At 33.9% G+C, this 26,446-nt stretch overlaps 2 non-coding genes and 2 pseudogenes across 2 annotated transcripts; 2 read left to right on the top strand and 2 right to left on the bottom strand.

The window, feature by feature from the left end:
- The first annotated feature begins 339 nt into the window (after nt 1-339).
- Nucleotides 340-445, top strand: LOC149147957 (U6 spliceosomal RNA). The gene has a single exon (XR_016263851.1). It is a non-coding gene; the product is annotated as a U6 spliceosomal RNA (small nuclear RNA).
- Nucleotides 446-1,329: 884 nt separating this feature from the next.
- LOC149147956 (U6 spliceosomal RNA) lies at nt 1,330-1,436 on the bottom strand. The gene has a single exon (XR_016263865.1). It is a non-coding gene; the product is annotated as a U6 spliceosomal RNA (small nuclear RNA).
- A 15,661-nt stretch (nt 1,437-17,097) lies between these two features.
- On the bottom strand, nt 17,098-18,980 carry LOC149147955 (phospholipase D alpha 1-like; annotated as a pseudogene).
- Nucleotides 18,981-23,040: 4,060 nt separating this feature from the next.
- Nucleotides 23,041-25,323, top strand: LOC149147954 (phospholipase D alpha 1-like; annotated as a pseudogene).
- The last annotated feature ends 1,123 nt before the right edge of the window (nt 25,324-26,446 follow it).

Raw genomic sequence — 26,446 nt, 5'->3', positions numbered from 1 at the left:
ATATGTATAATTTAGTGTTTAATATGTATATATAATTTTTAAAAAAATATGTTAAGTAAAATTTTCAAAATCAATTATAAATCAAATATTTTAATATCTATTTTAATTTTATTTAAAGTATATATTATTATTATTACTATTATTTAATTTAATTTAAAATTAACAATGATAAAATTTGAAGGCCATTTTGCCAATCATAAATCAATTTGAACTATTTAAATTTACAAATTTTCACTGCCCTTTTATGTTTATGAGTTTGGCTTTTCACTGCCCGTTTCTATTTATGGGTTTGGAACAGTGGCAAATGTATTTTTGAAGGTCAATAGTTTTTAGAAAAGGTTATTAGTGCTGAGACAATCTGATAAAATTAGAACGATACAGAGAAGATTAGCATGACCCGTGCGCAAGAAGGACATGTGTAAATCGAGAAATGGTAAAAAAAAAAACAGAACATAACAAAAAACCAAAAAAACCTAACTCTCTTCTGAAAGAGTACTTTGCCTACCAGATGAAATTCCACCCTCCCACGGTTGTTGGCATCTTCCGTCCGGGTTGTTGGCAAATTGACATCTCAATCCATCACAAAAATGAGGAACAGGGTTAGTAAGCCATCGTCGTCAAAAAGTCAAATATTATTCTTAACTATCATTTCCATGTGGCATGAATGGTATCGTCAATTTTATTTTCCCGCATATTTTTTTTTTAATGAATGACATGGGATGGAAGACATGATATGAATCCATACATGGCATCCTTGTTGGCAGTGGTCCCATGAGATATTCCAGGCAATCATCATGGTAAATGAAACATCTTTTTACTTCCAATTCCCACCTGATTTTCAAAAGCCGCTGAGCATTGAAAACTTTATCAACCATTCATTGATTAAGTGGAAGTTTGATCAAGTTTGCAACGCTCAGCGGCTTTTGAAAATCGGGTGGAATTGGAAGTAAAAAGATGTTTCATTTACCATGATGATTGCCTGGAATATCTCGTGGGACCACTGCCTACAAGGTTGCCATGTATGGATTCATATCATGTCTTCGATCCCATGTTATTCATTAGAAAAAAAATATGCGGATAAATAAAATTTACGATATCATTCATGCCACGTGAAAATGATAGTTAAGAATAATATTTGACTTTTTTACGGCGACGGCTTACTAACCCTGTTCCTCATTTTTGTGATGGATTGAGATGTCAATTTGCCAAAAACCCAGACGGAAGATGCCAACAACCGCGGGAGGGTGGAATTTCATCGGGTAGGCAAAGGACTCTTTGAGAAGAGAGTTAGGTTTTTTGTTTTTTGTTTTTTTTTTTGTTTGTTTGTTTTTTTTTTTTTTTTTTTTCCAATTTGTACATGTCATTTTTGCGCACGGGTCACACTAATCTTCTCTGTATCATTCTAATTTTATCGGATTGTCTCGGCATTAATAACCTCTTCTAAAAACTATTGACCTTCAAAAATACATTTGCCACTGTTCCAAACCCATAAATAGAAACAGGCAGTAAAAAGCCAAACTCATAAACAGAAACGGGCAGTGAAAATTTGTAAATTTAAATAGTTCAAATTGATTTATCATTGGCAAAATGACCTTCAAATTTTATCATTGTTAATTTTAAATTAAATAATAATAATAATAATATATACTTTAAATAAAATTAAAATAGATATTAAAATATTTGATTTATAATTGATTTTGAAAATTTTACTTAACATATTTTTAAAAAATTATATATACATATTAAACACTAAATTATACATATTGTTTACACTAACAATTTCGAAATCAATACAATAGGAAAAACAGAATTTTACACTTAAAATAATAAATATATTTTTTCAAGCTAGTTAAATAAAAAACAAATTCTTAAAAAAAAATTAAAAAATTCCTACATCCATACAAAAAAAATTAATAAATACCCTTTGAAAAAAAAACAAAATCTTGTCTTACAAATGGAAATGATAAATCCTACCTATACAATTAGATTCCTACACCTACAAAGGTAAACAAAAACAAAAGAAAACCTATGTTACACGGAACCCCTCCCAAGAGTTGGAAACCTGTTAAAATGGTTCTCGGAGTTTTGGAACCTTATGGGAAGGTTCCCTTTTCAGTGGGAGCTGCAATAGGTGGAGCTTTGAAGATTTTATTTTTTTTTGGAGTTTCGACGTTTCCTAGGGTTGGAGAATACAAAATCTGTAGAGAAATACCTGAACTACCCACAAAACATGAGCCTAAGTTGAAATCTTCGGGGGAGGAAAGGTCAAAGACATCCTTAACAGCGATATCCTTAATTGAGAAGAGAAACTGGAGCAATCTCTTGATGGGTTAAGGAAGCCTGTGGCACCTTTGTCATGCTGATGAGTATTTCTTTTGTTGTTTATGTATATATATCGCAGAAGATTGCGTGTGCAAATCATATGTGGCAGTGAATGCTTAAACATTAGAGTTTCTTTACTTTTTCTCTTAAGAATAACTAGAAAAACATATGCAAAACTGTTCTTTTGTATTTTTATGTTTCAAAGACTGGTCATGTGTCATAATGAACTTGATATTTTAATATTTTATATATATGAAAGGGAGAGACTTAGGGAAAAAAGACACTCGAAAAATATATTTCTATATAAGAGAGATGATATATTTATTATTTAAATATTTAAATTGATTTTAATAATTGAACATTTTGATTCAATGTTAATTTTGATTATTATATATATATTATATTTTTTGGTTATATAATATTACCACTCTTGATTTCCGTTTCCTGTAAATTTTGAGGAAATTTCTAACCGTTCTCAACACTTGTATCCAAGTTCTGAAAGTTCCGAAATTCCAAAAACTCATACAACATAAAAAGAAAACAATAAATACACTTTTCAAAAAAATATAGATAACTAATGTTATACTTTCAATGTTAAATGAAAAAACACATCTTTATAATTTTAAGAGTGCAGAAATCCAAATAAATAAATAAAATTCATGAGCCCAAATGTTAAGATCATAAAATCCTACGGATTGATATGAAAAGAACAAATTCGTACCCCTACAAATGAAAACAAGGAAATCTTACGGATACAACTAGTGTTATATGAGGCAAAACGCAGGAACCCATCGTTGTTTAAATCGTCCTTACCTGTAGCGGTCCTTTTGTAGCACATGGCGTTCACTATACTTTGTCCTCAACTCAACTGTATGACACAACAAATAATGGAAAGAGATGTTTTGTCGTTGGTGCCCATACCCGGCATTCATTATTCTTTACACGCGGAGCAGTGAAGTGACATTATAAGATAGAATCACCGAGATCATATGTTTTTATGGTTATAATCTGCCACTTCAATCACCTTGATACTCGGCGCAGATTTTGTTTTTTATGGTTATAACCTACCACTTCAATCACCTTGACACTCCATGTAGATTTTTGCATTTTTTTATGTTTTATCTTTGACCTTTTCTTCGCTAGTCAAGATTCTTGTCAATTTTTTTAGGTATTGTGTAATTATTCTTTTCTAGTAATAATATTTATTTAATTTAAATTATATTTTTAAATATATAAATAATTTTAATCCAGCCAAAAATTTAGAAAATTAAGTATTTTATATTTAGTGGTTTTAATAAATTTGGTGAATTTTAATTGAAAAAAATATAAATATTCCAAAATATAAAACAATCAAATTATATATTTACTTATCCTAGAAGCCTTAGATTCTTACATTTAATTTTCATTTATAGGAATGACTAGGTTAGTATTATTATTTCAAAATCTAAAGCAGTCAGATTATATAACCTTAACCTTATACAGCTCATTTTGTTACATTTAATTTTCATTTATGTGGATGACTAGTGTATTGTAAACCTTGATCACTAATTATTATTAATTCAAAATGTAAAACAATCTTATTTTGTGAAGCCTAGTATCTTTACATTTAATTTTCGTTTATATGAATGACTAATTTACAGTAAATATGGATATTCTTTTATTATTATTATTTATTTATAGTGTAGTGTGAAAATGAGGGTTTTTTTAAATAATATCATTATTTTTTAATTAGAACATGAAATTTTAAAGAATGTGTCTTAAATGTTCAACCACACATTTGGAGAAACAAATTGTTCATCAAATTATTGGACCTAAGATTTTTGAGCGGACTTGCTCATTTCTATAATTGAGTATGAGAGTGATGTGTAATTCAGTCCATTCTCGAAGTGGAAGCGACACATGTCCCTCTTAAAATAAAAATAAAATATTTTGTAAATATAAAAGCCTATGTGTGCTATAATTAAAAACAAAAAAGAATATGATATGCATATCATGTTTAGTTAGTTGTCCATATTATTTAATATAATTTCATGTAAAATAATCTGAAATAAGAAAAATGAGTGAGTATTTAAATGAACTATTTGAAAATATGTTAACTAAATTATGCCTTATCAACAAATATATATATATATATATATATATATATATATATATATATATATATATATATAAATATTTTGAAGAGTAATGGGCTTTGAACCAGTCCACCCTAGTCTCATTATTATGGCTTGCCAGAGGGCCTTTGTGGGTAAGCTGAAAGAGGAAATGACAGTCCGTCAATTAGGGTTTGATGCCTGAAAAGGAGTAGCCAAAGCAATTAGGGTTGGTACTAGTTGCTTAGGGTTTGATGCCTGAAAAGGACTAGCCAAAGCAATTAGGGTTGGTACTAGTTGCAAGTGAAATACGTTGCATACTATTTTAGATACCCAGATACGAGTCAAGAGAGTCAGGGATTCTGTCATCAAGTAAAGAAAGGCAGGGGATGCAGATCAAGTAAAGCAATGGGTTTTACTCTTGGCTTCCAATCCTGCTTAACCCAAATCAATTAAAAGTCCCTCTCCAGATGAACTATGTCTTACCATCTCCGTCCCTGTCCTTTTCATTCAATTTCACTGGAAGTGAATTGGATTTTTACATTTAGTGTTTAACTTGGTAAATTTGTTTTGACCAGTTTATCCTTCATTCAACCAAAAAAACCACTCAATATGAGAACCAGAAATGTACCTGGACACTTAATTCCTTCCCACCTTGCTTGTAAGAATAGAATGTCATATCAGTTGTCCTGCTGTCCTTGTCAACTTCGAAGGGCATAACTCACTACTATTTTGAGGTCTTATACAATATACTCCATCCATCTATTTGTGGAGCAGAGGAAGTTAGAGTATTAATGCAACTTTCCTATCTTTGATGAACATTCCTGCAATCGAAAGCAACAAAAGCATGCAAGTAATGTTGTATATCCATTACATTTTTTCCACATATACTATATTATTATCACAAAATCATTAAAAAAATATTATTAATAGTTAATAAAAATAAACTTTCCATGTTTATAAATATAATTAAATTTAAAAATATATATATAATTTTTTAGACACTAATGTAAATTTATCTTTTTAATTTAATTTACTGATAGATAACAACTTTTCTCCTTGCCATTAAAATTAACTATTTTAATAATTACTCAATGTTGATAATAATCATATGGTTAATGATATTGTTTATTTTAATAATTACTAAATGTTAGTAATAATATATAGAAAAGTGGTAATAATAATATAGAAAAACAAAAGAATGGATAATGATACATATTTCTGTTGGAGCAGTGAAGTGACATTATAAGATAAAATCACAGATGCATGTTGAGGGATCATAACTTTTTAGGGTTATAACCTGCCACTTCAATCACGTGAGACTCCATGCAGATTTCCTTTTTTAGATAATTCCAACCTGTTTCATCTTTGACCTGTTCCAGGCAAATTGTTTTGTCCCTGCATAATTCTTTTTTCAAGGTATTGTGTAAGGCAAATCACCGAAGCATGTTCAGATCATAATTTTTTTAGCCCACTTCAATCACCTTGAGACTCCACGCAGATAATTTTTTTAGGATAATTTCCAACCTGTTTCTCTGTGACCTGTTCCACGCAAATTGCAAATTGTTTTGTTGGTATTCTGTAATTATTTTATTTTTGAAATCACAAGACAATTTTCTTGTTTTTTCTTAAATGATTTAAAATATGTTTTTAAATATATAAATAAATTCAATTTAATGAGAAAATTTAGAAACATTTAAATTATACAAAGTTTACATTTCTAATTTTAATAAATTCCCCTAAATTTTAATTGAAAAATATCTCTGAAAAAAACTCCAAAATGTAAGACAATCATACTATAAATGGTCATTGCTATAAGCTTTCTATTCTTACATTTAATTTTCATTTATATAGATGACTAATGTATTTTAAATCTAAATCTATTATTATTATTATTATTATTTATAAAGAAAAGTGTAAATATGATGGATTTTTTTTTAAAGATATATATATATATATATATATATATATATATATATATATATATATATATATAGAATTGGAAATTTAGGAGAATGTTTCTTTAATCTATGTATTTGGAAAACAAATCATTCAATAGTTTTTTATTTTGAAAAAATCTTTAAATATCATTTTAATGATAAAATTAGAATTTTTTATTGTTTAAAAATATTGGAATATATAAATGAATTTTTAATTTTTAATTAATTAAATTATGTAATTTCAACTCGCATAAATGTTCATAATATGTTTTATCAAATTTTAAATAAAATCTGAAATTAAAAAATAAATAAAATGTTTAAAGAATATAAACAAATTTCCTAGTTCTAAACTTCCATATCAATAACCTTCAGATTCTATGCAGAATATTTATGTAGATAATTGCTAGCCTCTTTTATCTGTGACCTATTCCTTGTTGGGCAGGATTTTAGGCAATTTTTTTTGAGGTATTATGTAATTATTTTTTTGAAATAACAAAATAATCTAGTGATTTTTTTAAAATATATTTTTGAATATATAAGTGAATTTAAAGTAAAGAAATCCTTTTAAAACAGTTAGATCAAAGGCATTTTATATCTGTTGATTTCAATAAATCTGAAGAGATTTTAATTAAAAAATATGAAAAAAAAACTCTAAAATTAAAACAATCAAATTACATATGCTCATTGGAGAAGACTCTTATTTTTACATTTATTTTTCATTTATATGAATGATTAGTGAATTGTATCACTTATTATTATTATTTCAAAATGTAAAACAACCCGATTGAATAGGATCGTCCTCATACACCTCATATTTTTACATTTAATTTTCATTTATATGGATGACTAGTATAGTGTAAATTTTGATCACTAATTATTATTATTATTTTCTTTGTGGTCATGTCATATCTTTAGGCTTAAGATAAATCTATACTGATTTTAACACAATGTTAATAAATTATCAAAATCTAATTACCAATAAAATTATAAACTTTATTAATTAAATATTTTTTTAACATATAAATGAATTTCACATTTTTAATTAATTAAATTTTCTAATATTAATTAACCATTCATATTTATAATATGTTTTAATCAAACTTAAATTTCCAAAATAAATAACATGTTTAAAGTTGCCTTATGTAACGGAAAATCAAATTTCACGAATAATTGTGACATAATCGATAATATGGTACAATTTTCAAATTTATTCCACTGGCACAGCAGAATTTGTGAACCATATTTCACACGGCATGTGAAACACGTCTGTTTACTTATTAGTTGTTCGAACTGAATAATACAATTCTAGATAAAGAGAATCAATGCTTTGAATTTAATTTCTTCAACGGCTGTGAGTTCGTATTTTTCTATGTGAATGCAGTAGGATTCAGTTTAAATTGAAGAGTATATCTAATTCGTTCGTCTGTGTTTTAAATAAGTAAGCATTATTCTAAATTACTAGTCTAGATTTATCTAACCCTGGATTTATCATGCCGCGATCCATCGAGGTGAAAAACCTCTTTTTGGAGTGTAGAATTTGAGGAAAGGTTTAGTTAGCAATATCATATTTTTATATTATCATTATTATGTATATGTTTGAGATAAACTTCGTACTTTCAAATTTACATTATGTTTCCTTTTAATTTAGTCTATGTTTCTTTATTTGAATGGTTTGTGTGTCTTTGTTTAGATGTCTTGAGTGGTTTGTGTGTGTCTGTATTTGGATGCTGTGAGTGGTTTGTGTGTTTGGATTTGGATGGTAATGTTTGTGATTGTTACAATTTTTGTGTTATATTTCTATATGTGTATATAATTGTCTATTAGTAATTAGTTGGTGATGATGAAGGAAGACAATCTTGTCAATAGCTTGTAGGAGGATTGATATTGCACATCCATTTCATTTAATTTTAGGTATCACAGTTTTTGACAACTAATTAATTCTTAATAGTGTCCCTTCAGGTATTACTAAACATATCTTGAAGAGTAATTTAAATGTTAAATTTGTTGAGTTACCTTAATCTCTTGAGATGATAAATGTTGTTAATAAGACCAAGGAGATCCAAGCTCACCAAGTCCTCATCATCGACAATCACCCCCACACTTCCCAGCTCATCCCGGCATTAGGTGAACTTCGTGAGATACTTGGGTATACTGTCTCCTTTCTCACACTTAATGTTTCTGAGTTTATCCTTGCGCACCAACTTCCTCTAGTCGCTCTTGCTTTGGAATAATTCTGTCAACGCTTTCCACATCATGTATGGAGAAGCCTTTTCATGCAGGCTAGATACAATGTGATCCTTCACGCCCTCCAACAGAATCCTTCGACACTTTGTTGTCTTCTCTTGCCAAGCCTCAACTTGAGCAGCATCAGTAGGCTTTGGGACTTCAACATCTATGAATTCCTTCAAGGCAGGTTCAAATCTCCTTCGATTGGAGTATGCCCTTGAAGGCAGGTTCAAATCTCCTCCACTGTTTTGCCTGCCTCTATTGCGCAATCCAAGTTGAAAATGGATCTGATCCAAGTTTGAATTCCCTTGGTTTGTATTGCGCAATCCTCATTGGAAATCTCCATCAATGATTGTGCAAATCTGATGCACAACTATAGTCATAACTGATAGTAGTCTCACCCTTTCACCCACCTCTAACACTTGTCTCCATTGAACTGTCCATGCACTGAGTTAACTGATGTATTCTTTAGTTGATTTATGAGTTAATAATTAGTGAATTAATTAATAATTAATTCACACCACTCATCACTAGTGTATTTTTCAGTTAGAATAAATACAACTAGTTCAACTAAGTCAAACTCAACACAACTCCATCAACTCCACCAAACTCAATCACTTGAGTTCTAACTGAAGTCCATCATGCAATAGCTCAACTAACCCATAGGAAAAGCGTATTTCCTTCTGGCAGTTGCATGCGCCACATCCGTAGCTCGAACTGAAGTGCTGCAAGAGGATAAGATAATGTTTATAGTCCAGATATTATTAAGAGCTAATAATATTCGACTGTTCTATTTTTTGACCGACAGTATAAAAATAGACTCTGCCCATATGTCTAAAAATAGAGGTCCATCTATTTTTACCAACATGACCAATCATCCATAAATAGCATCCTGCAACTCATAGACCATGATCCATATGTCTAAAAATAGACTTTGCGCCAAAAATAGCTTGCGGCCCACTTAGTGAAGGCGACTTCTTTTCACTAAGCTCCATCATCTTGTTGCATTTTCACATAGCAATTGTCACTAACTTGTCTGCAATACATCCCGAATGTGATACCTCATTCCACTTACGTGAGTATATCGTGGCTTGTCCAAGTACCTGCGGGTATATAGGGTGGTGTTACAGTACGTAAAGTATATGGGAATGCTCTCACTGTGCGGTTTTGCATTAGATAGCGCTAATATGGATTGGGCCTCCACGTACTTTTGGGTATATATGGGAGGAAAGCACTAGGTTTCTATCCATCCTTAGGTAACCAAGTCGACCACCTTGTACACTATGATACACCGAACACAGCATTCGGGGAGATTTCCTGCCCATACTTCTCAGTTTGTCGGGAGGTATTTTGCAGTTCACAGTTGCTTGGTAAATCTTTTGCCTAGATTATCCCTATTTTGTTTTGTTATGTTACTTTGATTAAAATAAAGTTAATTGACCATGGATAACATTCTCCATGCTCAATCCTTAGTTGATCTTAGGTTGAAACATATGGCGACAAATCTGGAGTCCACCGATCAAGGAATTCCTTTTGATGGGAATCCTAGTCCTTTTCCTCCTTTTGGAAATATTGGTGTTCCTTATATGGCTACATTATCCCTATCGAGATTTACCATTGGCTTACCAATATGGTTGTTTTCAACCTCCTTGGTTCAAAATGTCATGATTTCTCTGCAATCGAGTACACCTCCAACTGGAAAAGCTCAACCTCTAGTTGATCCTAAAGTTGACCCTTTGCCTTCTTCCTCAGTTGCTTCTTCCTCCCCTTCTTCGTCTTCACTTGGTGAAAGTATTGGTACTAGTAACCAGGTGGATAAGAAGAAGAAGAAAGGGAAGAAGAAGAAGAAGAAGCAAATTTAGCAGAGGGGAAACCCAGCAACCATTGCTTTGATTGCAATATCTGATGAGAAACTATCTGTCAAGCCTCCCAAAGTTCGATATCCATGCAAACTTTGTGCGGAAGACCATCTTCTTCGAAATTTTCCTAATATTCCTTATATCTTAGAAGAATGGTCTTCTCGTTCACATCATCCTATGTCATCAACTTCTGGAGATCATGTTGGTGACACACCATCAACTAGTGGTAGTAAAGTTGACGGAAAGAAGGGTAAAGTTAAGTTTCCCTGTAGGTTATGTGAAGGGAACCACCCCATTCACCTTTGTCCCTATCTGGATGAAGCCAAAAAAGTGTTAGATAACCGTCCTACTTCACCGTAACGACTTCCATCTGGTTACAAGAGACTATCCATTAATCCTTCACTAGTTGATAAAGTGACTGACCCAAATCAAATGTCAGTCAAACCCACTCTCCCTGAATGTGGATCCCATGAGTTTATACTTGACCAATCACAGGTCGAGGAAACAATTGACCCGATTTCACCTTCAGTTAATTGTACATTTCCCGAAGAGAGTGAATATGATACCACTCAGGTTCTTTTTGTTTCTTCATATTCTAATGATCTTGGAGACAACCCTCTTGTTCCAGCAAGATAGGAGGAAAATCCTCCCGTTCTCGTAACACAAGGGGATAATACTATCGTTTCTACGGTACCCCCTCCAAGTAGTCTAGTCACTTGCTTTGATTGTAATCGACTGGTAGGATGTCATCTTCCTTCTTATGTCCCTTTCTAGATCATAATATAGGTTTGTAATATGGTTGTATCTAGCACTATTATAGATGAAGGTGCATATGTGAGTATCCTTTCATTTAATGCTTGGCAAGCGCTCGGTTCACCACCACTTGTGCATGTTACCCAGAATCTGTTGGCTTTTAACAGAGGAACCAATCAACCATTAGGGATCCTTCCTCAGTTTCCTATTACTTTGGGAGGAAAATTCGTTTATTTGAATGTGATGGTAGTCTGAGACCCTTTCGATTACAATTTACTTCTTGGGCGTGACTATGTTTATGACATGCAAGCTATTATTTCAACACTCTTTCTAGTGATTTGTTTCTCGCATGAAGGCAGAATTGTCACCGTTGACCAGCTTTCATTTCCCGGTCCAAATATGGCTTCCAGTCAACCATCTTCCCTAAATGGTCCTTTTGTACCAAGGGTATCATCCCATCCATGGGTTAATTATGTGGCAACCTGTTCCATGCCTACATCAACTAATGATCAATTCAATGATGTTGTACATTATGTATTGGGGGCATTGAAACCAGATCTCTCAAATGGATTCCCTGCTACAAATCCATTCTAGAGCATTATTCTCCCATCTAATGAGAACCTCTTGGAATTCATGACCATTTATGAGTCGTGATCGAGGAAAATTAGGATAGTTCCTTGCCTTGTGTCAACCTCGTTAAAAAATGAAACTAAGGATATGAGGATAGTTCTTTTACTGTGTCAACCTCATTAAAAAAGGAAACAGGTCCATGAGGATAGTTCCTGGTCTTGTGGAAACCTCATTAAAAAATGAAACAAAGGGTACGAGCAAAGTTCCTTATCTTGTGTCAAGCTAGTTAAAAATTGAAACAAGGAATATGCGGATAGTTCTTTTACTGTGTCAACCTCATTAAAAAATGAAACAGCTCCCATGAGGACAGTTCCTTGTCTTGTGTCAACCTCATTAAAAAATGAAACCAAGGATATGAGGATAGCTCCTTGTCTTGTGTAAACCTCGTTAAAAAATGAAACCAAGGATATGAGGATAGTTTCTAGTCTTGTTTCAACCTCGTTAAAAAATGAAACGATTATGAGCATAGTTCCTTGTCTTGTGTCAAGCTCGTTAAAAAATGAAACAAGGAATCTGAGTGGTGTTCCTTGTCTTGTGTCAATCTCATTAAAAAATGAAACAAGGTCCCTTGGAGCAAATTTCCAAGTCGAGTCTTTGATTAGATTTCGTAAAATCCCAGTCGAATCTTCCACTTGATCTCATAAAAGAACCTTCATTCCATCCACTTGATAGCCATGAGTAGTCTACTTAGGTGAATTTAATGAAGCTTGGGGGGCATGCACCTAGTGGTAAATTTAAGTTTCCCTGTAGGTTATGTGAAGGGAATCACCCCATTCACCTTTGTCCCTATCTAGATGAAGCTAAGAAGGTGTTGGATAATCATCCTGCTTCACCGCAGCGACTTCCATCTGGTTACAGGGGACTCTCCCTTTCATCATGCTGCGGGAATGTAAACCAATCTAAAGCATAGTTCTTCATTTCAAGTTTGTGTAAAACTGAAACTAAATCCAACCATAGTTTTTCGTTTCAAGCTTGTGTAAAAATGAAACTCAATCCAAGCATAGTTTATCGTTTCAAGCTTGTGTAAACATGAAACTGAATCCAAGCATAGTTCCCTATGGTTCAAGATTGTGTAAAAATGAACCCATCTCCATTTTAATCGTCATGGTTTCCATTCTATCAGCCTTTTCCGTCAGATGACCCTTGTTTTTTCTCCTTCCATCATCACTATATTCTTGGCCGATCATACACTTTCACTTGGTTGCTTTACCCTTTTTGAGGAACAGTTGCAATGAGTGGTCTTATTAGCCAGCCTCTTCACATAAATCAACATGTTTTGAGAAGTTCCAACATCATCAGAACCAGTTTCTATCCTAGACACCACTCGTTCCTCAAAGTGGAGTCCCCTTTAAGCTCTTTTCAGACTCTCTAAATATGAAAATATTGTCGAGCGCTTATCCTTTTTGAGCTCATTAACTTATTGGAAATGACATCTACTCATTATAAATTTAACCCTTTTTTGGGCTGAGATAGATTATTTACGAAAAAGGAATATGTTGACCAAACATGGTCAATAGGTTCTCTCTCGTATTGTTTTACGCTTTTTCGGGCTTGAGAGAAAAATCTATGAAAAAGAACTTGTGGATTTTTCTTTTCATCCCTTTTCCAACGCTTTAAACATGAAAAGGACTAAGTTATCTTTGTCATTAAACTTGTTAAAACATCAAATAGCGACAAACTTGTTCATCTAGACAAGACCAAGTTTCACATTCACTAGACTCGTTAAAACATCACATAGCGATGGATTCACCCGAAGGGTGGAATTATACAACACGCATATGTTATCCTCCTCAATCTTCATAAAAAATAAAGAGGTACTAGTTAGCAATGACTGGGGAAAATGGAAAAAGGGGTAAACCACTTTGTGGTAGCAAGTCTCTCTTTAACATGACACTTTCACTTCATCTCTGTGACTATTTAGGTTTGGTTATCTGCTCGATGGTTATCATACCTATGGTCTATCACACCATCCATTACTTTGGTTTTGGGTCAATGCTGCCAATTCATTCAGTGTCGCTGATATGTTCAAGAGAACTCATTCAGTTAAAATTCATCCTTTGCAATACTCATAAACCTTCATTTTCATGACTGCCATTCCTGAACCTTGTGTCGTCAGTTAAATTCTGTCTCCAAAATCATTACACTCATTTTGTGTCGTTGATGTGGGATACATCAAGGCCCTCCTGCGATGAGTCACTTCTTGTCGACATCAGCTCATTATCTATTAAACAATGTAAACTTTGAAACGGGAACTATAAACTCAAAACGGGAACTCTGGCCAAAAAACCCCGAAAAAACATCAAAAACAGTGCCAAAAACGAAAAGTGTTGATGATGGAATAACACCTTTTTTTTTTCCAAGCTAAATTTTCAACATGTTTTAAAAATGATGCTGAAAACCAATTTTTGGTGCAAAAATTGTCCAAAAAACACCCTCAAAATGAAGTGTTGATGTTCGAATAACATTTTTTTTTCTCAATGGTAAATTTTGTGCAAAAAACACCCTCAAAACGAAAAGTGTTGATGCTGGGATAACAATTTTTTTTTCAAGGGTGAAATTTCAACATTTCAAAATAACAGCATAAAATATTTTATCATGACCCCAAAAAACATTAAAATTTCAAAAAATAAAAATAAAAATTGAAACAATGAAAAAACACAAAACAAAAAAATAAAAAATAAAAATAACAAAACATAAATAAAAATATATACTAAAAACAAAACATAAAATAAAAAACACAAAACAAAAAAAATCAAACATCAAAATAAAATCAATCATAAAAATGTAAAATGTAAAAAAAAAAACAACAAAACAAAATTAACCTATAAAAAATTTCAAATTAAAAAACTAGAAAAAAATTTCAAATTATAAAAAAATAAATAGTAAAAAAAACATATCTAAAAAAATTGGGGAAAAAACAAATATGTAAACCATAAAAAAATTTGGGAAAAAAAGAAAAAACACATTTAAAAAACTATAAAATTAAATAGGTAACAATAGAAAAATTAAAAAAAAAACATTAACAAAAAAACTAAAAAAAATTAAAATTAAAAACAAACTAGATTTAAAAAAAAAAAATGGAAAATTAATCAAAAATAAAAAATAAAAATTAGTGAAATTAAGATTAAAATGATGATTACTTAAAAAATAAATGTAAAAATACATATATTTGAGACAAAATATAAATAAAAAATATTAAAAAAAAAATTGTTTAATCATAAAAGAATTTGGAAAAAAAAAATAAAAAAAATAAAAAATTTATATATATAAATTTAAGTAAGTAAAAATATAAAGATTAAAAAAATCATTAACAAAAACTAGCCAAAAAAAAAAACAAACTAGATTAAACAAAAATAGAAAATTAACAAAAAAATAAAATTAAAAACTAGTAAAATTAATATTAAAAACATGTAGAAAAAAATAAGAAGACAAAAATAAGCTCAAATTATTAAAAAAAAGGAACTAAAAAAATATCCAAATTTTAAAAATATAGGTAGTCTTTTTTATTTAAGAATAAATAAATAAATAAAAAATTTTATTAAATTTTCATTATTTATTTAAAAACAAGCAAAAAAAATTAAAGATAATTTTTTTTTTAAATGTAATTTTTTTTTTTAATTTGAAAGAAAAAATTCATTAAACCATAGCAATAAAAATTATTAAATTTTAATTTATTAAAAAGAATTAATAAAAACAAAATTAATAAAAATATTTATTAAAATATTTTAATCAAAATTTAATTTTATTTTTTTTTATAACTTTTGTTTCAAAACAACATGTTATTTATTTTAAAATATAAATCATAAAAAAAAATTAATTTTTTTAAAACAAATTTTAATTTTTTAATTTAAAATTTAAAAAATTAATAAAAAAAATTTTAATTAATATATTAAAAAATTTAATTATAATTGTTATATAAAAAAATTAAAAAATTTTATTAAAGTTTTTTATTTTTTGTTTATTAATTTTTTTTTAAACATATTAAGTTTTTTTATTAAATATTAATTTTTTAATTAAAAAATAAAATAAAAAAATTGCGCCCCTTGCGCCCCCGGCCGCGCCACCCGCTGGCGGCAGGAGGGGCTCGTCGATTCCCTCCCGCCGCCCGCTGGTGGCGCGGCCGGGGGCCCAAGGGGTTGCTCGTCCATTCACCGCTCTCTCCCCTTTGTTACGCTATCACACCAGCTCATAAATCTCTAATTCTAAGTTGGTTCGCTAACGGCGTCGAATTCAATTTTCTTCACGTTACGAAACATGAAGCTAACTGATTCTGTCAATACCATGTTTTCCAGTTTTTCAGCTACTCCACAGTGAAGCTAACTGATTCTGTCAATACCATGTTTTCCAGTTTTTCAGCTACTCCACAGTGAAGCTAACTGATTCTGTCAATACCATGTTTTCGAGTTTTTCAGCTACCCCACAGTGAAGTGAAGCTAACAGAATATGGTTTTCATAGTAATGTAATTTTATGTTCATAAGATAAATCTAAATCTGTTTTTTTGCACATATGATTAAACATGTTTAACCTCGGGACAAATAAATAATATATTTTTTTTATAATTTAGAAATTACGGCGGGAATTTGTGAATTATAAAAAGTTATATTATTTCTATTTCGCTTTTGTGTAAATAATGCGTCTGGCACGTCTTACACTCTCAGAACATTTTGTCGCTCCTGCGTCACTTTTTAAGCTTCCAACCGTTCATACGATCTTGAAGTATTGCCCAGTCCCACCTTTGTTATTTATGGAATACTGCCCCGATCGCATGCAACTCACGTCAATAAATATAAACATAAAAAGCCACAGTTAGTTGAGAGGTCGTGTTTTTATTGGACGGGTAGAACCTGTTCGTGGCCAATTTCATAGGCAGGTTTAGCTAACTCTAAGTGGGCCTTCATTGTACACTCGTAATGATTGCAAAACTCAATCCGTGCACTCTTCATTTTGCTTGACTCAACTAACATACTCAGGTCAGTTTGTCATCCAGTACGACTAGGTCACATACGAAACTCTAGTGATATTAGTTTTAAGGAGTAGTCTACCTAGGCTGTAGAATGGCCCGTTTTCCGGCACCGGCCGGAAAATCGTTCGGTTCCGGCCACCGGAAATCTCTCTGCCTTCTGCCACCATCCTCTAGCTGAGCCGCCCTCTTTCTCCGCCACCCTCCCCTGACAGTCCTGACATTCTCTGCCATTCACTGCCATTCCCTGACAAAAAAATAGCCTGACATCCCCTGAGCGGTCAGGGACGAGCTGGAATTCATGCCGCCGAGTTTAGAGTGCCTGACATCCCCTCATCGAGCTGGAATTCATGCCCCCGAGTATTATGGCCGGTACCACTGAAGCATCGTCTATAGACCTAAATATCTGAACATTCCAGGTCTCCGGACCTTCAAAATTTGTTCCAGGCGGCAATAGGCCCGGTAAATCCTCAAGATTTAGGAGCAGTGTGGGATCGGCCTGTTTTGTCCAGCGCTGAGTAAAATTGGTGACCACATCGTAAGCAGCAGGGCCCTGGATCTTAGAATGGGCATCATGCCATGGCTCCCTAGGGCCTCTGTGCCGACGATCCGCTTCCTTCTAATTGATCTCATGAAAATCATCCCTGTAAACAGTATCGAGAGTCCTAAACAATGGATGGATCTCGTTATCATACCTTCCATCGCAGAGATCGATTCCTCCAACGAAGCTCACGACCTCGCGATTCTCAGAGCCATGGTCGCGGGCATCCAAGCACACAGTCTTCTGGTGATGGGTAAACTCTGCAAAAATCTCTGCGGCTTGGAATGCACTCATCGAACGATCTGCGTATCTGGGACATTGAAAGCAGTAGACGTTGGTGCCCTTGAAATATTCAGATGTCTCGTCACAGTGGGTTTGCATGAGTCCCTGGTAACTGAGAAGCTCCACGGCCGTTATATCCTCCCAGATAAGGACCAGAACTCTTACTCCCTGATCCGCTAACTTCTTCAAAAGTTCACCCAACGTCACAGTTTCTGCACCAGGGATCATCCTTTCCTTGTCCCTCACAAGCGTAATCTTGGTATTTACAGACCATCCAGCAATGTATATAAATTGCTCGGCTCCATCAATGTACTGGTACACTTCCTCCCACAGTCTCGGAGGCCTGTATAAGGCGCGCTCCTCGCCATGACCCAGCTCGATCCTGGGACGATAATTTTCTGATAAGTGAGAATTCTGATACAGATTGACTCTGCATCCTTTCCTCTGCTTGAAATACACATGCTGGACTCCTGGGAAGTTTCGATCTCGAATCCCGGAACCCCAGTATGGATCTTCTGAGACTTGTTTGAACTGGAGGCGGGCATGGATCTGAGATTTCTTCAGCTGTTCGGAAAAGTCTTCATTATATAAGTCATACCAGCCCTCGATGACCTTGCCGCTGAGGATTTCTGAGATTGGGATCTTGGCTCTTCCAACCACTTGTGCAGAGATTTCCAATCCCTTCTTAACGCTGATAACCAGAGAAGGTGATGTGTAGGCGCAGAGTATGTGAAAAGTTTCGTTCCAAATTGGGTTTGTAGGTTCACGGGACAGAACTCTGGTTCTTGCAATTCTAGCAATACCAATATCTATGGTGGCATATAATCCAATGTGCTCATCTAGAGGGAGAAGCTCCTTAACTTCCTCCCCCACCTGCTCAACAAAAAATCATTAGTCCTACTTCAAAATTTTTACAAAATGATATGCATTCTTAAATAAAAGACCAAACCTGGGCTTCAGCAAGGTCCTCACAATCATTAGTCCTACTTCAAAATTTTTACAAAACGATATGCATTCTTAAACAAAATACCAAACCTGGGCTTCAGCAAGGTCCTCACAATCATTATTCCTACTTCAAAATTTTTACAAAATGATATGCATTCTTAAACAAAAGATCAAACTTGGGCTTCAGCAAGGTCCTCACCTTGTAGAGAAACAAGAATCAATAAACCAAAACCAGGATCTTGGAAAATTCTCCACCTTGTTTCTCAACAAGATGTACTACTGTTCAGTAAACATCAAATACAAGATCCATAATCAAAGGTGGTTGACGTCATTACCTTTCTCAGCAACCTCGGTAAGCCTCCATGACTGAGGTGCCTAGCTTCAAATATAGTGGCAGTAAGTGTACCATGAACTACTTGGGATGCCATTGGATACCTGTATTAGAAATCTGTAAATCACAAAAGTAATGCAATCCACTGGCTATGGAGATGTTTCAAGCTACACAAATTTATAAGAGTACAGGGAATTTGAAGACCAGCAGGCTTTTAGACCACTGTTCATTGGAACATGTTTTTCTTGAAAATTACATGGAGGTTACTGCAGCTGTTCACAAACCTAAAGTGAAAACAAGTTTAGGTTCTTACTAATGAAATCCTAAATTCCACATATCACAATCTCTCTCATGATGAAAGAAAGTAAAATTTAGAATTATCTTTACCCCTAGAGACGAAATCCCTAGTAAAATCCCCCAATATTTATCAAGTATTTTTCTAGAGCTATCCAGACAAATTATTTCTATGATTTTCTCACAGTTATGTTATGACCATGACTAGAAGTTGATTAATGTATTCTAGGGTTCCTATCTTATGTTTCTCCCATCAAAAGACCTTCTGCAATATTCCAATTTAATCAGTATCTTTCAAATGCTATAAATTACCAACTTGAAGATTTCGATATGTTTATATATTTTAGATATGAGTCAGCGTTGGTTCACTTGTTCATCTACTTTCAGGAGGAAACGTTTCACAATATTAATATCAGAAAGCACGATTCAAATGGAGGAGCATTTTCAGTGATTTTCTGGACCTCTCTTCTCAGAAAGTATGCTTGACAATTTACATTTGTAGATTATGTCAATTAGTTCTTCTCTATTGCATATGGAATAATTCATGACCTCAATCCACCTCCTAGAATACTTCGAGAGGTTAGAAGATGGATACAACTGAAGTATAATATAAGGATGGGCGACTGGTATTTGTACAAGGATTTAATTGAAATTAGAGTATATGGGTGCGAGCCAGCCCCTTATATGCTCCCAACTTTCCTTCCTCTCAGAATATTTTCACCAGAGTATATCAGATAGAATTTGAACATTGATCAAATTCACTTTTTACCTAGAAATACCTATTTCTATTTAAATTGAAAGTTGAAGTGGGCCCTTTTCAGGTAACTCATAGAGTGGCAACATAGGAAGTTGAAAAAATGTTATAGGAAATGAGCTTGTCTCTAAGAGAAGTTTGGAAATAGGAACTCAGGGAAACATTTCCAATCTAAGGGTTGAACAAGCATAATATGCATATCAACATGTAGCAAAAACAGTAATTGAAATATATGCTAACAAATATGTTTGGGAAGAGAAAAAATTAATGGATATTATAGGCGAGGGAGGGGATTTCAAATTAACTGAACCTAGAACCTTGGATACATAACCACCCAAAGAGAAAGAGCTGAAAAGGAGTAGCCAAGATAGTCATAGCGAACTTTAGAATCATAGGTAAAATTCAAAATAATGAAAAGGCAGAGCGTGGAAGAACAAGGATAGAGACATGGATAATCAACAATTGAAGCAACTTATAATGAAATTGAAACACTCAGTGAAACAAATACAACAAGCAAGCTTTCTTTCAACATGAAGTCTTTTCCCTTGGCTGTCACCGAGGTCCCTTCATCCTCTGCAACTCTAGCTCCAAAAAATGATTTATTTTCCAAATTCATGGAAATCAAAAGTAAGAATGTAGAGCTTAAAAAGATTGCTTTCAATGAGTTATGAAAATAAGGTCCTTCTACAAGCACTAGATTATTAACAACAATGGATTTTGGAAAGAAGCAACTACAACTGGCAGTTTTAGAGCTGAAGACACAAAATGTTAAAACTCCTTATGACTACAAAGCAAGTAGGCTCACTGTTAACTTGGAACAGATACATCCAATGGACTAGATGGACCTTCCTAGGCAAACAAGTGAAATGTTGTGCCATTCTTATAACAACTCAGTGGCTACTGTGGAAAAATTGGAGAAATCTTTGAAGAAAATCACTAATCAGTTGCGACAGGAGAAGACATCCACTGAAGCTAAGGAAAACAGAAAGCATGATTATTAAATTGGAACCTGACCCAAACAATATCAATGACATCCAATCCCTCATGGATGTAAGGGATACTGCTATAAATGTCCTTAGGAGAAAATTGAACATGTTCAAACAAAGGAGTTAGATTCTATCACTAAGGAAAAAGAGATATTCTTCTCATTGATGATTGAGCAGAATAAACAATTGTATCAACTAGAAAAACAAGTAGAACAATTGCTGAAAGAAAGAGCTAGTCAAACTATCTCTGATACTCCTATTGAAACACAACAGTTAGAAACTGAAAAGTTGACTAAGGTAATGTAATCACTCAAACCAAATGATCAATACATTGATAATTTGAAGAAAGAATTAAAGGATAAATAAACCTCTCTTAATATTGCATCTAAAGAGAAGAACGCATTTTCAGACATTGAATGGTTTAAAAAGCAATTAGTAGGTGCTCCGTCTCTAGTTGATGCAAGAAAAAGTTTATGGGATGACATTATTTCTTATGTTTCAAGGTAATTAGGGAAGAGGAAAAATTATTCCACTTAAATACAATAGTTGCACAACAAATCCATGAAGAATTAAGACACAAGCCAACCTTAGGCAACAAGATTGTAAAATTTTTAAATTCTAGAGGCAAGGAGCAATTAAGGGTAGTAGGCATCAGAGATAGAACTGGTTTAATTATAAAGATTAAGAAAGTCCAAAAAGAAAAATAATTTTCATAAGAATGTATAAGAAAAATGCAGAGAAGTTCAAAGTGATTTGGATCATTTTCACACCAAATTTAACATCTTGAGAGAATTAGGACTACCTACATCTTGGACAACACCAAATAAATTGATTTCCCGGTAGGCCCACTAAAAAATATTGATTGAATGAAAAGGGGATCACAGTAAATTTGTAAATTTGAAAGAGGAGATAGATGGTAAAGCACTCATCAGGAAGTTAATGAATGATTTCTACATCCATTGCTAGATCAAATACCTGTTTCCAGTTTCTCTTACTTATAAGAAATGCTGAGATTTGGATGTAGCCTATAGGAAGATGACATCTTTCAGTTATCCAGTTGGTGAAAATTGCGACAAATAGTTGCAATCCTTCCTAAAATTTATTAACTACAACAGAAAATTCCAAATAAAGAAACATAACCGGAGCTTTTGATTTAATTTGTAACAAACTATTTATTTTCTATTGGTTAATTCTATTTTTATAATTTTTCATAACAAATTGTTGTTATGGAAACTTTTAAATTTTAAGAAGCAAATCGAGAGAGGGGTTGGATTTTGTAATCAGAAAATACTTTCATATATATTTTTTGTAGGCCTCAATTTTGAGATTTAATCAAAGGTTTCACATACTGGTTCATGGCAGTGTGTGTTTATTTGTGAGTAGTTTTCTGTCATTCTTTTCTATTCTTCAGTACAAAGTAGGATTGTCTAGAATTATTAGAGAGGAAAGATTGAGGATAAATCTCCCTTATTTCCATGATAGAGTTATGATATTTATGAGTATTTTATTGCTACTATTTGCTAATTTCATTCCTCAAAGTATTTGAATTACTGTCTATGATTCTGGTTATTCATAAATTCGTTTTGTTAAACCTTTTGGGAGTATTGCAATAAAGTTTTCTACATGTATTGTATTAGTAAAGTTTATTCAAGTTGAGTAAATTATTTATTCAGTACAGTCTTAGTATCTTATTTCAATTTTCTTAAGCTAAGAGATCTGCCATAATCAAAGGCCTTCCCTTTTGATTAAGCTTAAAAACAAGGTTCCAAATTTTATTGAATCTAAAGGCCACCACCTCCTTTATAAAACAAAATTCCCATATTTTGTTTCCTTGGCATAATTTTTTATCCAAAATCTGTTTGCAATGACTAGAAACAACAGAAGGTACCCAAGCCCTCAATTGATGATATTCACGACACATTGGAGGGAGTGAAACTAATCAAAAGAATCTACTTGAAGTCCATTTATCACTAGATACCTGTTGATCCACAAGATGTGTGGAAGACATCATTCAAAATAATTTTTTTCCTTACCAAAGTAGAGTTAGTTTTCATGTATCAATACCATATGACAGAATGTTCACAGACCTAAAGTGTTCAAGAAAAACATGTTCCAATGAACAGTGGTCTAAAAACCTGCTGGTCTTCAAATTCCCTGTACTCTTATAAATTTGTGTAGCTTGAAACATCTCCATAGTCAGTGGATTGCATTACTTTTGTGATTTACAGATTTCTAATACAGGTCTCCAATGGCATCCCAAGTAGTTCATGGTACACTTACTGCCACTATATTTGAAGCTAGGCACCTCAGTCATGGAGGCTTACCCAGGTTGCTGAGAAAGGTAATGACGTCAACCACCTTTGATTATGGATCTTGTATTTGATGTTTACTGAACAGTAGTACATCTTGTTGAGAAACAAGGTGGAGAATTTTCCAAGATCCTGGTTTTGGTTTATTGATTCTTGTTTCTCTACAAGGTGAGGACCTTGCTAAAGCCCAGGTTTGATCTTTTGTTTAAGAATGCATATCATTTTGTAAAAATTTTGAAGTAGGACTAATGATTGTGAGGACCTTGCTGAAGCCCAGTTTTGGTCTTTTGTTTAAGAATGCATATCGTTTTGTAAAAATTTTGAAGTAGGACTAATGATTGTGAGGACCTTGCTGAAGCCCAGGTTTGGTCTTTTGTTTAAGAATGCATATCATTTTGTAAAAATTTTAAAGTAGGACTAATGATTTTTTGTTGAGCAGGTGGGGGAGAAAGTTAAGGAGCTTCTCCATCTAGATGAGCAGATTGGATTATATGCCACCATAGATATTGGTATTGCTAGAATTGCAAGAACCAGAGTTCTGTCCAGTGAACCTACAAACCCAATTTGGAACGAAACGTTTCACATACTCTGCGCCTACACATCGCCTTCTCTGGTTATCAGCGTTAAGAAGGGATTGGAAATCTATGCACAAGTGGTTGGAAGAGCCAAGATCCCAATCTCAGAAATCCTCAGCGGCAAGGTCATCGAGGGCTGGTATGACTTATATAATGAAGACTTTTCCGAACAGCTGAAGAAATCTCAGATCCATGCCCGCCTCCAGTTCAAACAAGTCTCAGAAGATCCATACTGGGGTTCCGGGATTCGAGATCGAAACTTCCCAGGAGTCGAGCATGTGTATTTCAAGCAGAGGAAAGGATGCAGAGTCAATCTGTATCAAAATTCTCACTTATCAGAAAATTATCGTCCGAGGATCGAGTTGGGTCATGGCGAGGAGCGCGCCTTATATAGGCCTCCGAGACTGTGGGAGGAAGTGTACCAGTACATTTATGGAGTCGAGCAATTTATATACATTGCTGGATGGTCTGTAAATACCAAGATTACGCTTGTGAGGGACAAGGAAAGGATGATCCCTCGTGCAGAAACTGTGACATTGGGTGAACTTTTGAAGAAGAAAGCGGATCAGGGAGTAAGAGTTCTGGTTCTTATCTGGGAGGATATAACGGACGTGGAGCTTCTCAGTTACCACGGACTCATGCAAACCCACTGTGACGAGACATCTGAATATTTCAAGGGCACCAACGTCTACTGCTTTCAATGTCCCAGATACGCAGATCGTTCGATGAGTGCATTCCAAACCGCGGAGATTTTTGCAGAGTTTACCCATCACCAGAAGACTGTGTGCTTGGATGCCCGCGTCCATGGCTCTCAGAATCGCGAGGTTGTGAGCTTCGTTGGAGGAATCAATCTCTGCGATGGAAGCTATGATAACGAGATCCATCCATTGTTTAGGACTCTCGATACTGTTTACAGGGATGATTTTCATCAGATCAATTACAAGGGAGCAGATCTTTGGCACGGAGGCCCTAGGGAGCCATGGCATGATGCCCATTCTAAGATCTAGGGCCCTGTTGCTTACGATGTGGTCACCAATTTTACTCAGCGCTGGACAAAACTGGCCGATCCCACACTGCTCCTAAATCTTGAGGATTTACCGGGCCTATTGCCGCCTGGAACAAATTTTGAAGGTCCGGAGACCTGGAATGTTCAGATCTTTAGGTCTATAGACGATGCTTCAGTGGTACCGGCCATAATACTCGGGGGCATGAATTCCAGCTCGATGAGGGGATGTCAGGCACTCTAAACTCGGCGGCATGAATTCCAGCTCGTCCCTGTCAGGCTATTTTTTTTGTCAAGGAATGGCAGGGAATGGCAGAGAATGTCAGGACTGTCACCGGAGGGTGGCGGAGAAAGCGGGCGGCTCAGCTAGAGGAGGGTGGCAGAAGGGAGAGAGATTTCCGGTGGCCGGAACCAGACCAGCTAGAGGAGGGTGGCAGAAGGGAGAGAGATTTCCGGTGGCCGGAACCGGACAATTTTCCGGTCAGTGCCGGAAAACGGGCCATTCTACAGCCTAGGTAGACTACTCCTTAGTTCTAATGTACATTTTTCTACTGATTTCCTACATTCTTAAGGTCAGATCCCCTATTAGACATTAATCAATATTGGTTTTAATAGACATATTGATTTCTTATTGATCTTAATAGACATTAATCTTCCTCATCAAAATGACAATCCTTTCCAACTGAACCAAACCAAGTTAATTAAATGAATATTAGTCAAAATTGTCCAGCCATCTTGGGTTGCGCCACTTGTAGGGTTTTCATATCTCTCCGCGTCTTACTACAACAATCACCTAGTATTCTGATCAGGTTCCAGTGTTAAGAAAACTCCAGGCTCTCTTTTTTAGTTGCGGTATCATGTGGATGGAAGGTTGCCATTTATACTGGTACCTAGCAGAAGTCCTTAGAAAGTCTAAAACTCCATGGAAAACAAGTATCTAAAACTTTAGCAGGTAGATTTTCATAGTTAAAAATATATGTGATGGGTGTTCACCCAAAAAATCAAACATGTCAACGCGATCACACAATATACCACCAGAGCTTTTCATCATCTAAAACCTTATTTGCTCGCCTAAAGAGTAAATCGTGTTAAATGACTATAATTGATCACACAATTTGTTGTTGGGAAACAGATTAAATCTCACCGTGGAAACAGACATCAGTTAGGCATGTTAGTTTAGTTAACATATATCTCAATGGACAAATTAAAAGGCTCTTCAAGCAGCATATTGCCTCTTCAGAGAATTTTGCGGTGAAAGACAAGAGCGTAAGAAAAACACTATGTTATCAAAGAAAATCAATCTTATTATCTAATCAGAGTGAACCAGCCTAGACATTGCCAATTATCAGAAATTGAAAAAGCGAGCAATTATTATCTCATCATGAATGACAATCACAATTAATAAAGGAACATATAACATTTGACATGAATTTATTCAGAGATTTAACTTGATGTAAGATTTTAATTTCTGAGTTTTCCTAATTACTTTAAACTCTTAACCAAGATCTACTCCTTTGTAAGAAATTAAAAATAATGCACAGCGGAACTTACTTTCCATGTTCAAATGCTCCTGGTCTTTGCTTGAGTTGTTGGCTCTTGAATCCTTCCAAGAGCTTGCAATCCTTCCAGTCTTCAATGGAGC

The sequence above is a fragment of the Pinus tabuliformis genome, chromosome 9 (genome assembly GCF_031772625.1).
Source record: "Pinus tabuliformis cultivar Carrire ecotype Pingquan chromosome 9, CPIR1, whole genome shotgun sequence".
Classification (NCBI taxonomy): domain Eukaryota; kingdom Viridiplantae; phylum Streptophyta; class Pinopsida; order Pinales; family Pinaceae; genus Pinus; species Pinus tabuliformis.
Note: the sequence above shows the minus strand (reverse complement) of the source record. Positions and strands in the feature narration are given on the sequence as shown.